The sequence below is a fragment of the Numenius arquata genome, chromosome 4 (genome assembly GCF_964106895.1).
Source record: "Numenius arquata chromosome 4, bNumArq3.hap1.1, whole genome shotgun sequence".
NCBI classification, from domain to species: domain Eukaryota; kingdom Metazoa; phylum Chordata; class Aves; order Charadriiformes; family Scolopacidae; genus Numenius; species Numenius arquata.
The window spans coordinates 52,870,831-52,884,942 of NC_133579.1; positions in this window are offsets into that span (position 1 = coordinate 52,870,831).

The following is a 14,112-nucleotide window of genomic DNA, read 5'->3' on the forward strand; positions in this document are numbered from 1 at the left end:
ACAGATGAGTTACAAGCCAACTACCATGAAACATTAAAACGAAATTCTATGCCTCACGTAAAGGGAAAACAGGAGATTGCTCAGATGTTAAAATGGTAACTTGCACTAGAAAGATATTTTTTTCAGAATAGATATTAAAACAAGAAAAATTGCTCTAAAAATTTTTATTTCTGCAAATCCTTTCATGTATAGTTTTATGAATATTCTGATATCTTCTGGAGAAAGCAAGGTTGTTGTTTTTTCTTAATTCTGATTGTATTCATTTATCTTATGTAGTAATAAGATATGTCTTGTCTTATGATTTCACAGATGGCAATGGATTTTCTAGTACTCATCATATGAAGCAATTCTCAAATACAATAAGGAGTATTACAAGTTTATTTCTGCCTAATAATTCTGGTTTGAGAGAGATATAAAGAAATAAAAACAGAAACCCCTCCAAATCTTATTGTTTGTTTTTAAGCTTAAAATAAATTTAAAAATTGACATGGGTTAGTCCAATATTTTTCTTGCAGTATGTTAATACACTAATGAGCAATGAGAAATGTTTAAGTTATCAAGGGACAATTTCTTAAGTGACCTTATACACGTACGATATTTGACCCAAAGAACTGTTGAAAGAAGTAATGCTGATTAGCTTATATTTTTATTTTCTCTTCTGTATTCTTTGGTGCGCTAAAAAGTTGTAAGTGTTGAATTGATATGAGGCCACATTGGTTTTGTCACCTTTTAAATAAAACATCTTCTTTGTCATCTCTCACTGATCGCTTTCTGACATGAAAATTGTCATTTAAGGGTGTTTTCCAAGTGGAGACAGACAAAAGCAAGGTAACCAGCTTAAAAAAAAAAAAAAAAAAAAAAGAATATATATGTCAGAAATAAAGGACAGTTCCCTTGATCCTCACTTTCACATTTTTTCCAATATATCAGTGGTTTCCCCGTAGGTGCAGATAGCTTCCCTAGGCACTCACATGCCTCTGAGGTGGCAATCGGGTCGATACAAAGTCACGCAGGTTTCTGGTGCAGATGCTCTGTGTTTACGTGGAAACATATCAGGTTTTGGAGTGGGATCTAGGTTTTCTTAATACTTAGCTTTTATATCATTGTCATTGCACCATAATTTGTTAATATTTCACAAAAACCCAAAGAACAGACTACATATTGATCGTGTTCACAAGTATGCCTGTAAAAGCACTGGATTCAACCACAAGCTTATGTGTAAGGATAGTGTTGAAACATCTACAATAGGAAATCAAGATAAATAATGTGGTAATGAAGTAAGTAGCAAGATTGTAGCAGTGCCTCACTGAATTACATTTCTTTTCTACTAGTTTAACTGGGTCAGAGGAGTGAGAATACATTCTGTATGTTCATTATTTTTTTGTGAAGAGTGAGTAATCTTTTTTCTGTTGATAAAAGGACTGTATTTCCTAGGTGGAAGAAAAGAATAAAGCTTTAATTTGTGACACCATTGTATATGCTTGTTTCTGTATCCAGTTCTGGGTTCTCCAATTCAAGAAGGACAGGCAACTGCTAGAGAGGGTACAACAGAGGGCTACAAAGATGATTGGGGGCCTGGAGCACCTCTCTTACGAGGAGAGTCTGAGGGACTTGGTTTTTTTTAGTCTAGAGAAGAGAAGACTGGGGGGGGATTTGATCAATGCTTATAAATACTTAAAGGAAGAGTACCAAGAGGATGGGGTCGGTCTTTTTTCAGTGGTGCCCAGGGATAGGACAAGAGGAAATGCCCCCTGTACTCGGCACTGGTGAGACCCCACCTCGAGTACTGCGTCCAGTTTTGGGCCCCCTACCACAGGAAAGACATTGAGGTGCTGGAGCAGGTCCAGAGAAGGGCAACGAAGCTGGTGAGGGGTCTGGAGCACAAGTCTTACGAGGAGAGGCTGAGGGAGCTGGGGCTGTTCAGCCTGGGGAAGAGGAGGCTGAGGGGAGACCTTATTGCTCTCTACAAGTACCTGAAAGGAGGCTGTAGAGAGGCGGGGGTCGGTCTCTTCTCCCAAGTTACAGATGATAGGACAAGAGGCAATGGCCTCAAGTTACGCCAGGGGAAGTTCAGGTTAGATATTAGGAAATATTTCTTTACTGAAAGGGTTGTCAGGCATTGGAATGGGCTGCCCAGGGAGGTGGCTGAGGCACCATCCCTGGAGGTATTCAAGAGAGGAGTTGACATAGTGCTTGGGAATATGGATTAGTGTTGGGTGGTGTGGTGGTGTGTGTGTGGGTTGCGTGTGTGGTGGTTTTGTTTTTGTTTTTTTGTGTTGTGGTTTTTTTTTGGTTTTTTTTTTTTTTTTCATTGGTTGGACTAGATGATCTTAAAAGGTCCCTTCCAACCTCTGTGATTCTGTGATTCTGTGATTCTGTGAAATGGGCACAAACTCGAATATAAGAAGTTCCACCTAAACATGAGGAGGAACTTCTTTACTTTGAGGGTGGCAGAGCACTGGAATAGGCTGCCCGAGCTCTGGAGACATTCAAAACCTGCCTGGACACGTTCCTGTGCAACCTGCTCTAGGTGGACCTGCTTTGGCAGGGGGCTTGGACTAGATGATCTCCAGAGGTCCCTTCCAACCCCATATGATTCTGTGATTCTCTCACCCCTTAGACTCTCTGTTCAATATCTGTATTTTGCACTGCTTATGCTAAGTATTTTTAACTTTAAAAAGGATGCTTTCTGTGTGTTTAGGCTAGCAGCATATACAAAATGTCATAAACAGAGTCACAGCAGTTAAGCTCAAAACAAGAAGGAAGCATTCAGTAGCAAGATTTTGGAAAAAATATTATAAACCAGATGTTGCGACATCACCGAAGTTTCAGGCTTCTGAGTGACAGACAGTCCAGGGCAGACTGGTAATATTAATCAACAAGTAAAGTCACTGTGGAGTTACTGCCTTGTTATTTTACTCGAAACTATTATGGTTTGACAAAACCCATAACAATTTATTGTAATTTAAACAATTATTCTGTCACCTGATAACTCCCATGCACCTGGAAAGGGGAATCGGGGAAAGCAAAGAAACATGAGGGTTGAAATATAGATAAATTTGATAGGATAAGACTAAATAAACAACAATAGTACTAAAGAACCAGTATTAATCTTGATACTAATATAAGATACACAAGAATTATACTCGGCTACTTCTGTCAGTAGGAAGCTATGCACTCCCAGCAGGGGACAACAAATGCCAGACACTGTGAGGGCAACAGCTTCAGGAGGAAGGAAGGCCTTAGGGGTCCAGCACCGGGGCAAGGAGTTCTCTGGACCGCCGCCATCCAGGCAGAGAAAAACTATGCAGCAAACTTTCTAATTTATATTGACTGTGATGTTCATGGTATGAAGTAATCCTGTTGGCCATCATGGGTAAAAGGCCCAGGCCTTGCTCCTCCTCATCCCCACACCTAGCAAGGCTCAAAACCACTGAGACCTCGAATCCCACATAGCCTAACTGGCTATAAAGTAAATATTTTCATAAATTCAGATACTAGACTCTTCTAAAAGTGCAGTTTTCCGCAGCATTAGAATAAAAGTTGGTCCTGTGTCACTCAACCTAGGACAAAAACCGAAACAAATATTTTGATTTGAAAGGGAATGTTACATCTCTAGTCTGAAGCATTGTTCTGTCAGTGTTGAGTAATTTAAATAATATTGGTCAGTTCTTGATTAACATGAAATATTAGTATTTTTTTAGTCTTTTTTCAATAACAGAAAGCAATGATGAACTTAATGAAATAAAGCAAGTAGGCTTATATTAGTAATCTTCAAGGTGGCTAATCACTAATTTTTTATTTTCTGTCATGTTTTTAAACACCAGTCAAAACATAATGATTATAGTTTGCAGTAATTTACACCAGAAAAAAACCTACAGTCTCTCTGCCATTTAATAACTAATATTGTTAAAGATAAGGTGAATGTTCAGTGATACTTGATGCTAAAAAAAAAATTGGAATGGGGTTCAGTTCAAAATTCAGAGACACAAGGTTGGATGTTTGAGTTCAGTGTAACCTGAAGCACTATTCACCTGTCATCTACTGGCTCACATTTTGGAGTGGTTGCAATCTCAAACCTGTATCATTTCCTCTCTTCAATGTTGCAGACACATAAAATTTTACTTGACTTTTAAAATTATTTTCTAGAATTTAGGAGATAACTGAAGTTTAGTGTGTTTTTATTTGGGGATTTAAGGATTAATTTTAATAAAGCCTGTAATGCTTACATCATGACCATTACAGGAAACTTGTTTTAGTCCAGATCTTTCTTGGAATATTGGCCTTTTCTTAAGGCATAAAAGTGAATGAGATTTACAGTAAATTAATCTGTATATGGATGAAAAACAAGTTTATAAATCTATGTCTCTCTGCCAATGAAACTGCTAAATTTCACAAAGGTGCAAGCAGGATTTCCTGAAGGGAGATGAACTCTATAAACCTGCCTTTACAAATAAGGAGATGTAATGGAACTATTAGGCTAAAACACTTGCGAAGGACAACAAAAGTGTATGGGTGATTTGATAAACCATTTTATCATTGCTCTCAGTATCTTTGCATTTTGAGCATTTGCAAAATTCCGTTGTAAGTATCTGGGAAAGTTTTCAAGAAAAGCTTTCTGTAGTATGACTCCTTTTAATAGTGTCTTCAGTGTAATATTGTGCCTGTCATCCATCTTGAAACAGGTAATAAAACTATTTTAATCTCATCACCTCTGCCTCACTTACATTCTTGCATTGGAAGAATATCATCTATGTTCTTCCACATATTCTGGTCATTCTTTCTGTCATTGTTTGTTCATTACCTCACTGACAGTCTTTTCTTCATGATTTTCTTCATCTTCCTAATGTCTCTTCTTCTTCCCTCTCCCCATTACATTTCCTATTTTTTCCTATATTTTCTCTCATTCGTTAAATTCCTTAAGATATTAAATATTTAACAAGCTAGTACTGCTTCTGATCAATATATGTAAAGGGTTTATTATCTCTTTTTAAATGACTTAGCCTACCAGTAATGGTCTGGTTCTCAGTCTAAGGTATGAAGTCATTCAATTTCTATATAAATAAGGACAATGTTATTCAATGAAACTGTTTCATTATGAAAAGGAAACGATCATGTCTTTGGTAGCAGAGTCCTTTTGATTGCTCTGGCCTAAACTACTGCAGTGAAGTCCTTTTAAAATTCAATTTAGAAAATGTAGTAAGTATATTGTTAATCAAACAAACAAAAGTTTTATTCTATAGAGCATACTAGGAACATAATTCCTACAAGTGACTTTACATTTTTCAAAGGTATTTAATGTTATGTAATGTAATGTAATGTAATGTAATGTAATGTTATGCTATGTTATGTTACGAGCACAATTGTACAGTTTGAAAACAGAATTTATGTACTCAGAAAATAGGATTGGTAGAAGCCATAAGAAATTTTGCTTTAGACAGTTACCGTGACTTCAGCGGACTCCTACAGGTCAAAAAGACAACCAAGTTTTATGCCTGTTTTTGCCTCATTTGAGTCAACTTTTCTGAAAAAATAGAAAAATCTGTCAGAAAATAAAAAATTGTTTTGGCTTTTGATAAGAAAAGATGGAAAGCTGGAACTTGAAGACAAACATATGATGAACCCTTCAGTAAGAAAAATACTCAGAGCTATTGTTATTACAAGGAGCTCCCATAAGAAAAGGTGACTCACTGCTGAACAGGAATTGTGATGAGCTTTATCATATTCAAAATTCTTTACCAAAGCTGTTGTTTTACAATAGAGTAGTCTAAACTCTGCACATCCTTATGCCCTTTTTCTAGGGCCAAATTTTGCTTTGACATGCTAGTATTATTCTATCGAAAATAAGGGAAGTTACCCTAACTGTTTACACAACCAATGGTAGAATTTTATTTTCTCCAAAATGCAAAAGTACCTCGAGATTTTTTTGGCATATGATTTTGAAATGCACTTTAAAAATCTAAAATCTCCCTTTTTCAATGTCATCTGAGAAAAGACCATTGATAGTATCTTAGTTATGGCACTGGTGATTATAGAAGTCCACAATAATTTATTTTTTTAATTAATTTTTTAATTAATTTTTTAAGTTCAAGAGAACTTAAAGGATTTTTTTCTTGTATTAGTTTTAATACACTTGTTAGTTGACTGAGATTGCAAAATTTTGTCCAGTATACAGCAATAAAGGCATGTACAGGAAAATCAAATATAACTTATTTTTCGTGAGAGAATTGGCAAGTGGTTGTGAGTTTTATTTGCTCAAATGGTACCAGAATAGACCTTCTAAATGCAACAAAACCAACATTTTTTGAGAGGTAACATGTCAATTGATAATATTTGTGGACATGCACTGACAAAGCTGAGATGACACGCTGTACTTGTTTCTTTTGTGAGGAGTGTTTTGGAGACCAAAAATAAGGAGCTATGGTTTATTTGATAAGAAGGATATCTAGAATTTCAGCAGAGGCTTATTGATTTTTTTTTATGTCTGTCATATTTGTGAGTACACAGAACAATGTTGTAATGATTATACTGTAGATAGTATATATTATGTTTCGCCATTTATAGCAAGCATCAATATTATACATAACATTTTAAAAAACTTATTCTTATCGCATTCTTTTCACATCATATAAATAGACTGCCGTTTTGAGTAGATTTAACAAAAAAACACATCTTTGCAATGCAGAGTTCATTCCTTTGTATTAGGTGTGTGCAGTATTGCATTTCTTATGAAAGCAGGATGATAAATTATAAAGCTTTTCTGTGCTTATCCTTGTTCATGTGTGTACATATTATTTTTTGATTTTCACAATACAAATAAACGGATTTGGTAAGTTTTGGGACTAAGGATCAGCAGAAAGGACAGTTGGGGGAAAAAATGAACTGTAGAAGGGCAGTTTAAAAAATAACTTGTCTGTGAAGATGCTTTGGTTTGGCTGCCAAAATGTAGGGCATCTCTAAGGTTATGAATCAAAAGGAGCTAACAGCTACTGGGAAAGACGCAAATAAGGTAGAGAAACAATTTCAGGCTCCTAAGTCTTCAACATTTCAGCCTATGATGACTCTTTCCAGCTACAGCTGCTGCTTCTCCTATGAATGACAGCAGCTGGCTTGCAAGGAAGGGAAAGAGGGGATATTTGTCACTCAGGTACAGGGATTGTTTTGTAGTGAATATTTGTCTTGCTCACAGGTTAAATACCTACAGAAAGACTCCATATAACACACTGGTCCATGTGCTATACAGGTTCCACTATGCAGAATACCAGTCAGATATATCAATACAACCTTCATACCACTGACAGTTCCTAGTGTTACTCAGCCAGAGGTATTGCAGATACAAAAGCTGCCAGGTTGCCTATAGCAGCATTGCTATTGAGCTACAGCTAAGTAACTGTTTCTTTATATGAATAGTATTTTATTTTTCATACCAAATCTTTCGAAGTCTATCATAGAACTAAAAAAACAATGCAGAAATGTGTTTCAATTTTCATGTATAAGATATATGACATACAAGTAGGAACTATGATCCTTGAAAACAGAAAATAATACTCCTAGTCTATGTAAGTAAAAGTGAAATAAATCTGCACACAGTATATAATGCCAGTTCTGAAAGAGTAATTTAACTAAAATTAGAGGAAACCTTTTTAAAATTTGCTCTGGTCTTATTTTTAGACATAAAACTATAGCAATTAAAATTAGCATGTTCCTAAGGGTTCTAATCATATGCAGGATATTTTGTCCTAAAGGTTCAAATTTTGAAGAATCAGGTCAAATAAATTGATGAGCAAAGCTTATTACTCCCTTGGAATCGAGAAAGAAAACAATATGCATAATGACTGAAAGATGGAACACTACTAGTGCTGAAATGTAGAACTTCAGTACTGGAAGCTGTATGGCTATTATTGGACTGGTACAGTATAAGGTTTGGTGAATGGCCTAGGTTGTCCTTGTAGGACCTGGTATCTTGTGGTATTATTCTCATTATATGTCCTCTGATCTGATGTTGTGTTAGTTTAAGCCAGAGACATTTCAAGGATATATGCTGTAGCTCCATTATTATTACATTGAAAGAGGTTGTCACGGTTTGGACAAAGTTTCTTTGTGGAAGGCCAGGCCTTTTTCATAAACTGGTTCTTTCCTGTTTTATTGATCCTTATGCCCTGTTGTAAGGATGAGAGATATCACATCCTTTGACCTAGGATATGATATGAGACTTCATATGCTCTTTGAGATGGTTTAGATATAAGTTTGTTTTTACAACCATATGTATGTGTTGTGACAGATGGAATAACTGAGTGCCAGGTGCTTAAAATAATATTCAAGAATTTTTAGGAAAAGAAAGTGATTAAGGCAACAAATTCCAGTGAAATGCAAACTATAGTGATTAGCTTCATAGGCATTTGAAAAGAACTTCTGGATGCTTTCTGCAAGATGTTTGATAGAGATGTTGAACCCAGTGAGATAATTCAGATTCCACTGTAGTAGTTAGCAATGAATAACAGCGAAGTCTTTATCCTTCTGTTGGATCATTACTCAGCAAACCTTTGCTGAGCAGTGAGATTCTGAAATAAAACTAATTATTCTACCTAATGAGTGCTGGGAAGGCCTAACACAAACGTTCATGGAAGTCTTGTGAGTGTGGCTCACCCAAAAATTTGTTTGTTTAATTCTCCCAGGTTGTTGTCGGCTATGTTTCATTGAAAGGAGCACAGCTGGACATGGACAGGAGACAGGTTGCCTGTTTACCTTGGCCTGACTGCTGTCTACTGGCTCAGTTTGAAAACTCAGGAGAGGACGCAAGTGGAGATTGCTAAACTGTTTTCAGGGAGAGAAAATGCTCCTGGGACAGGGACTTGGAAAGCAGCAATACCACAGCATAAGTACAAACTAAGAAACTTGCAAAAAAGTATAGGGATTGGAGAAACTTCATCATGGATGGAATTGAAAAGGAAGATGTCTTACCTGAGGACACACTGAGTTCAACAATATAAATAATACTATTATATAAATAATACTATTTGACACTTCAATGAAGAGATGCATTTATACTTCTGAGTTTGATCTCCTTCATTTGGAGGGTCTTTGGTGTCAAAGTCTTGGATCAGACTTGTTTCCTGAAGTCCTGAGATTACTTCAAAAGCGAGAGTTCTTTAGGTCTGTCATGAATAAAACCTTCTGAATGAGCCATTGAATGAGGTGAGAACACATTAATTTGAAGCTGAGGTCTAATTACAATGGTTTTGGTTGGAAGGGACCCTAAAGATCATCTTGTTCCAACTTCCCTGCCATGGGCAGGGACACCTTCCATTAGACCAGGTTGCTCAAAGTCCCATCCAGCCTGGCCTTGAACACTTCCAGGGATGGGGCCTCCACAACTTCTCAGGGCAACCTGTTCCAGTGCCTCACCACCCTGGAAGTACAGAATTTCTTCCTCATATCTAATCTAAATCTCCCCTCTTTCAATTTAAAACCATTACTCCTTGTCCTGTCACTGCTTTCCCTGATAAAGAGTCCCTCCCCATCTCTCCTGGAGGCCCCCTTCATGTACTGGAAGGCTATTATAAGATCTCCCCAGATCCTTCTCTTCTCAACTTCTGTCTCCCCAACTCTCTCAGCCTGTCTTCATAGGAGAGGTGCTCCAGCCCTCTGATCAACTTTGTGGCCCCTCCTCTGGACCTCTTCCAACAGGTCCATTTCCTTCCTGTGATGATAACTCTAAAGCTGGACAGTACCCGATATAGGGTCTCACGAGAGCAGAATAGGGGGAAAGAATCACCTCCCTCGACCTGCTGGCCACACTTCTTTTGATGTAGCCCAGGGTGCAGTTGGCTAATTCTAATCTGATGTTAAACTTGAACTTCAAATGGCATATTTTTTTGCATAAACTAAAAGTTAAAGCAGGCATTTTTCAGTAAATCTGGGATCTTTATTCAGATACAAGTTTTCTTCTCAGTGAATACTGAATTTAATGTTTAGTTTCAATCTGCATTAGGATAGTTGCAATGCCATAAATGAAATCTATTCTAGTTTAAGGAGGATCTGAGGTACTACATACCGGTTTGTACTCATCTGTCTTAGGGGGAGACAAAATCACATTTCAGGAAAATTTGTGCATAACCTAGAGCAGAAAAAAACTGTAAAGATTTCAAATTTGTGTATATACAAACAGATTTAGATAGCCTGAAGTAAGGCATTTGAAATTAAGACTGATTTTTAGCAATTTAGTACAAAAATGAAACCCTAAAAACCATGACTCCTTATGTGATAGAACTGGAAAAAATCACAAAAGCTATGAAAGCAAGGAGGAAAGTGCTATTTTTCAGTTATATTAGGCCAAATACATGTTTTGATGTAAAAGCTGTTAGCTAGTTAACTCTTTCAAAATTCCTTGCCAACAGCATAAATCTACAAAATAATAACAAACAACTGTGCCATTTCTTTCTCAGATGATTGCGTAAAAGTATAAACCTGTCATGGTTCAGCATACAAATGTGTCTTTTGAAAGTGCTATGAGCAATGTCATTTGATCAAACATTCATCATTCTTTTCCTGAGCTGTTGCCTGTTTTAAGAATCCGTGTTAATATGTTCCACTGATTAGTGGGGTCTGGTAAAAGATGCCTTTCAGGAAAGGATTATTTTTTTTTCTTCTAGCCATACATTTATTTCATAAAATGAAGTAAAGCAGAGGTAAAGATCACATACACAAATTTACATGAGTGGACGAAAGGTTATCTTTAACCTAAAGCCAGTCTGAGAAAATGAGCTGCTTGACATCGGATTAGTAAGGCTGATCAAATAGGTAATAGTTGTTCGAATGCAAATTACATTTGCCCCTTTAAAATTTGATTAACCACTGTGATAGTAAGAATGTATTCTTGAACTCCGAATTCCTTGCTGAATGACTATTCGTACTTAATGGTGCCAATATCAACGGCAGTATAGATTTGTACAAAGATTTTACAAGAGCCACAGGCTTTCTGGGAGAGAAAAAATATAAAAAGTAGCCTCTCTTTAGTGAAGAGACATTGATGGGAAAACTTTTGTAAGGTGTCCAAAGACAGAGGTGAAAGAATTGAAATACCAAAGGAAAAAACCCCCAAATCTTCAGTTATTTCCCTAGATTTCTGAATTTGCGTATATTCTGTGAAGATCTATATTCTCAGAGAATAATATTACAGTAAATTGTATTTATGTAAAGTAAAATATAGCACTTAATTTTTCTTTTCTAATATATATTTAATGGGAAATTCATGTCTAGTTTCTTGCCTACTGTTATTCCATTTTTTTTCACTGTTAGTGCTTTTAATTTTTTTCACATGCCCCCCTGCCAAATGCTTACTTTCTTCGAAATAAGGTAGCATACTTATTTCACTGGTAAATGTAATTGTTTCTTTATTTCTGTATTTATTGTAGTTAAGTATTTCTTCTTTGACATTTTCCACACCTCATCCATAAATTCCAAATTTTTTCTATATTTGATATGCATATACCCCTACTGCTTTCTCATGAGAATATTAAAAAAAAAAAAAATGGAGCAGACGCTACCCTATTCCCAACAAAAGGGAGTAAGCGTAACAGCAGTTTCACAACTCAGCCTATGTTTGGCTGCTTGTTCCTGGATGTTCCATGATGTACTTTTCTCTCTTGCCTCCCTAATTTGATATTCAAATGATATCTAACTTTCTTTAGTCGTTCTCATCCAATGTATGTTGAAGAATGATTCTTTTGTTAGTTATCAACTCAGCAAGAAAAAATGGATGATCTTTGGGCAGTTACAGCAGTAATGCCATATATATTTCATTCAATAAGGACAGCCCTATCCCAAAAAGCTGTGAAAAACTCATGCCTACACCTTAATTCCGCTGAGGCAAACACATTAATTATTTGGGTTCTTCTCCAAATAATATGTGTGACAGAAGGAAGCTATGTACTCTGGTCCTAACAAGTACTGCTTGGTGCATCTTGCATATTACTCTCTCTCCAGAATTCACCATGTCTTTCTGTTCACAACTGGGCTTATGCGCACCCAGGTAAAAAGAAGCATGAAGATTTACAAGATGCATAAGCAAACCCAGGATTTGAGAGTTCATGCATGCAACATCAAGATACATGTAAACCTACAGCAGGATCAACTGCTGCTGCACCTGAAAGAACCAGAATTCAGTGAGACTATTTTTACTTATTCTGGCTTTAGTGACAATTCCTTCTAATTGGAGCAGTCTGCCGATTGTGTTAAAAGCTTGTTACGTTTTTCTGTTCCAGAAAAATAGTTTTAGCAATATTCTCAGTAATACATTCCCAAACACCAATTCATTATTGCACACTTAGCCCAGTTTGATTTACTAGTGCAATTCATTTATTGGTTTTCTGTCCATGACATTTATAATTTACAGTCCTTCAGCAAGTTGGCAGATCTCATGAAAATATCACATCAAAGTCAGTTTGAATCAATCCATTAATTAAAGAATCTATCCTAATTTGATTTCTTTTTAACAATTGTCAGTGATAGTGTCTGCTGCCAGCTAATCTTGATTATTTAAAACAACAACAGAAAAAAAAAGGATAATGGATAGCTAAGTAGAATTGCGTTGCTAAAGGCTTGCAGCTGATCTTACAGCTAATAATATGAGTGTGTTGCAGTTAGTTCTGATATGATGTTCAGATTGCAATTGCATTTCCTTGATAACAAAAAAAAAAACCATCAGAGATTTGACTATATAGGACGTTATTCATTGTGCAGGTGATGACAACGGTTCTTTTAAATTAAATATTCAGGTTCTGCATTGCAATTTATATAACGTGATCTTTGATTATATATGGACAAATCAAGCATGCTGAAAGCTCAAGGCTGTCATGTCAGGAACAAATCCCAAGATAACTGGAAAAAGTATGGTTTTGATTTAGCAGAATAAAATATTCAAATCCCAAAGCCTATATATCTTTGAATATTTTTAGTGTTTAAGATTCTGATTAAGCTTACATTTTTCTTTGCCAATTAGTAGTTTTCTTTGTTTCAGAAAAGCTTGTTCTCCTTCTTTCCTTCCCTTTATGATATTGTTTTCTGCAATCAAAGAGTTAGGATGTTTAAATATTCAAGAACAAAAATATATTCTTCAGACATACATGGAATTACAAGTTCTCTGGAATAATACACATGCAGGGCTGACTTCTGCTCATGATAAATTAGTGTGATTTTGGAATGGCTTAATAAGAATAAATGATATTCAAATAGGAAGCAGCAGAATTTTTAGTAGCATTACTCCTTCCCCAACTACCTATCAACCCCAAAACAAAGCAAAATACATGAATAATTTTATTGGAACAGGTTTCTGTTTATCCAACGACATTTTTTACACTGTACAAACATTATCTTTTAGGTGTTTGTATAATTACATGGTGGCTGCTAGCACTATCTTAGATGCAAACACCATAACCCACAGCTTACTCTTTCTAAAGAAAAGTCCTGGAAACCAAACTCTCTCATCTGAATTTGCTATAACTATACAAATTGCCATTACTTAAAAAAAAAAATAATGTCAGCGAGCCAAAAGCTATATATATGACAGAATACTTCAAGTCTAGCTCTAAGCTGAAGAAAATTCAACTCAAATTTTATCACCAGCTATGTAGTAAATATGTTTTGCTTTATAAAGCATTCATGCTGTACCATCTTTTTTTTTTTTCCTTTTCTTTACACAGAATTCAGCATTAGCAAACACAAACATTTTTTCAATATTCTTTCACTGTCTTCCTCTTGCCAAACAAGAACATGAATTCCTGTTGGCCCAGCATGCAGCTAGCACAGAGGTTTCAGCTATTCAACAGACCAGCTCCTGCATACTCTGTATTGAAACGTTCCCAAGTTTAAAAGCAACTGAAGACCCATTTTGCTTAATCAGACTCTCAAGGTAAATTATATGATTTCTTTTTCTACTAATCTACATTTTATGCTCTTCTTATCTCTGTTGTCCATGCTGAATTCTGAAGTTATTCTGAAGCTAATTCTAAAATTAACTTCAGTTCTAGGAATAGATTAATAATCATATATTTTAGCCTTATATGCAAACTATAAGTTAAATGTAGTGCTTTGGCTAATATTCCCAGATTTTGC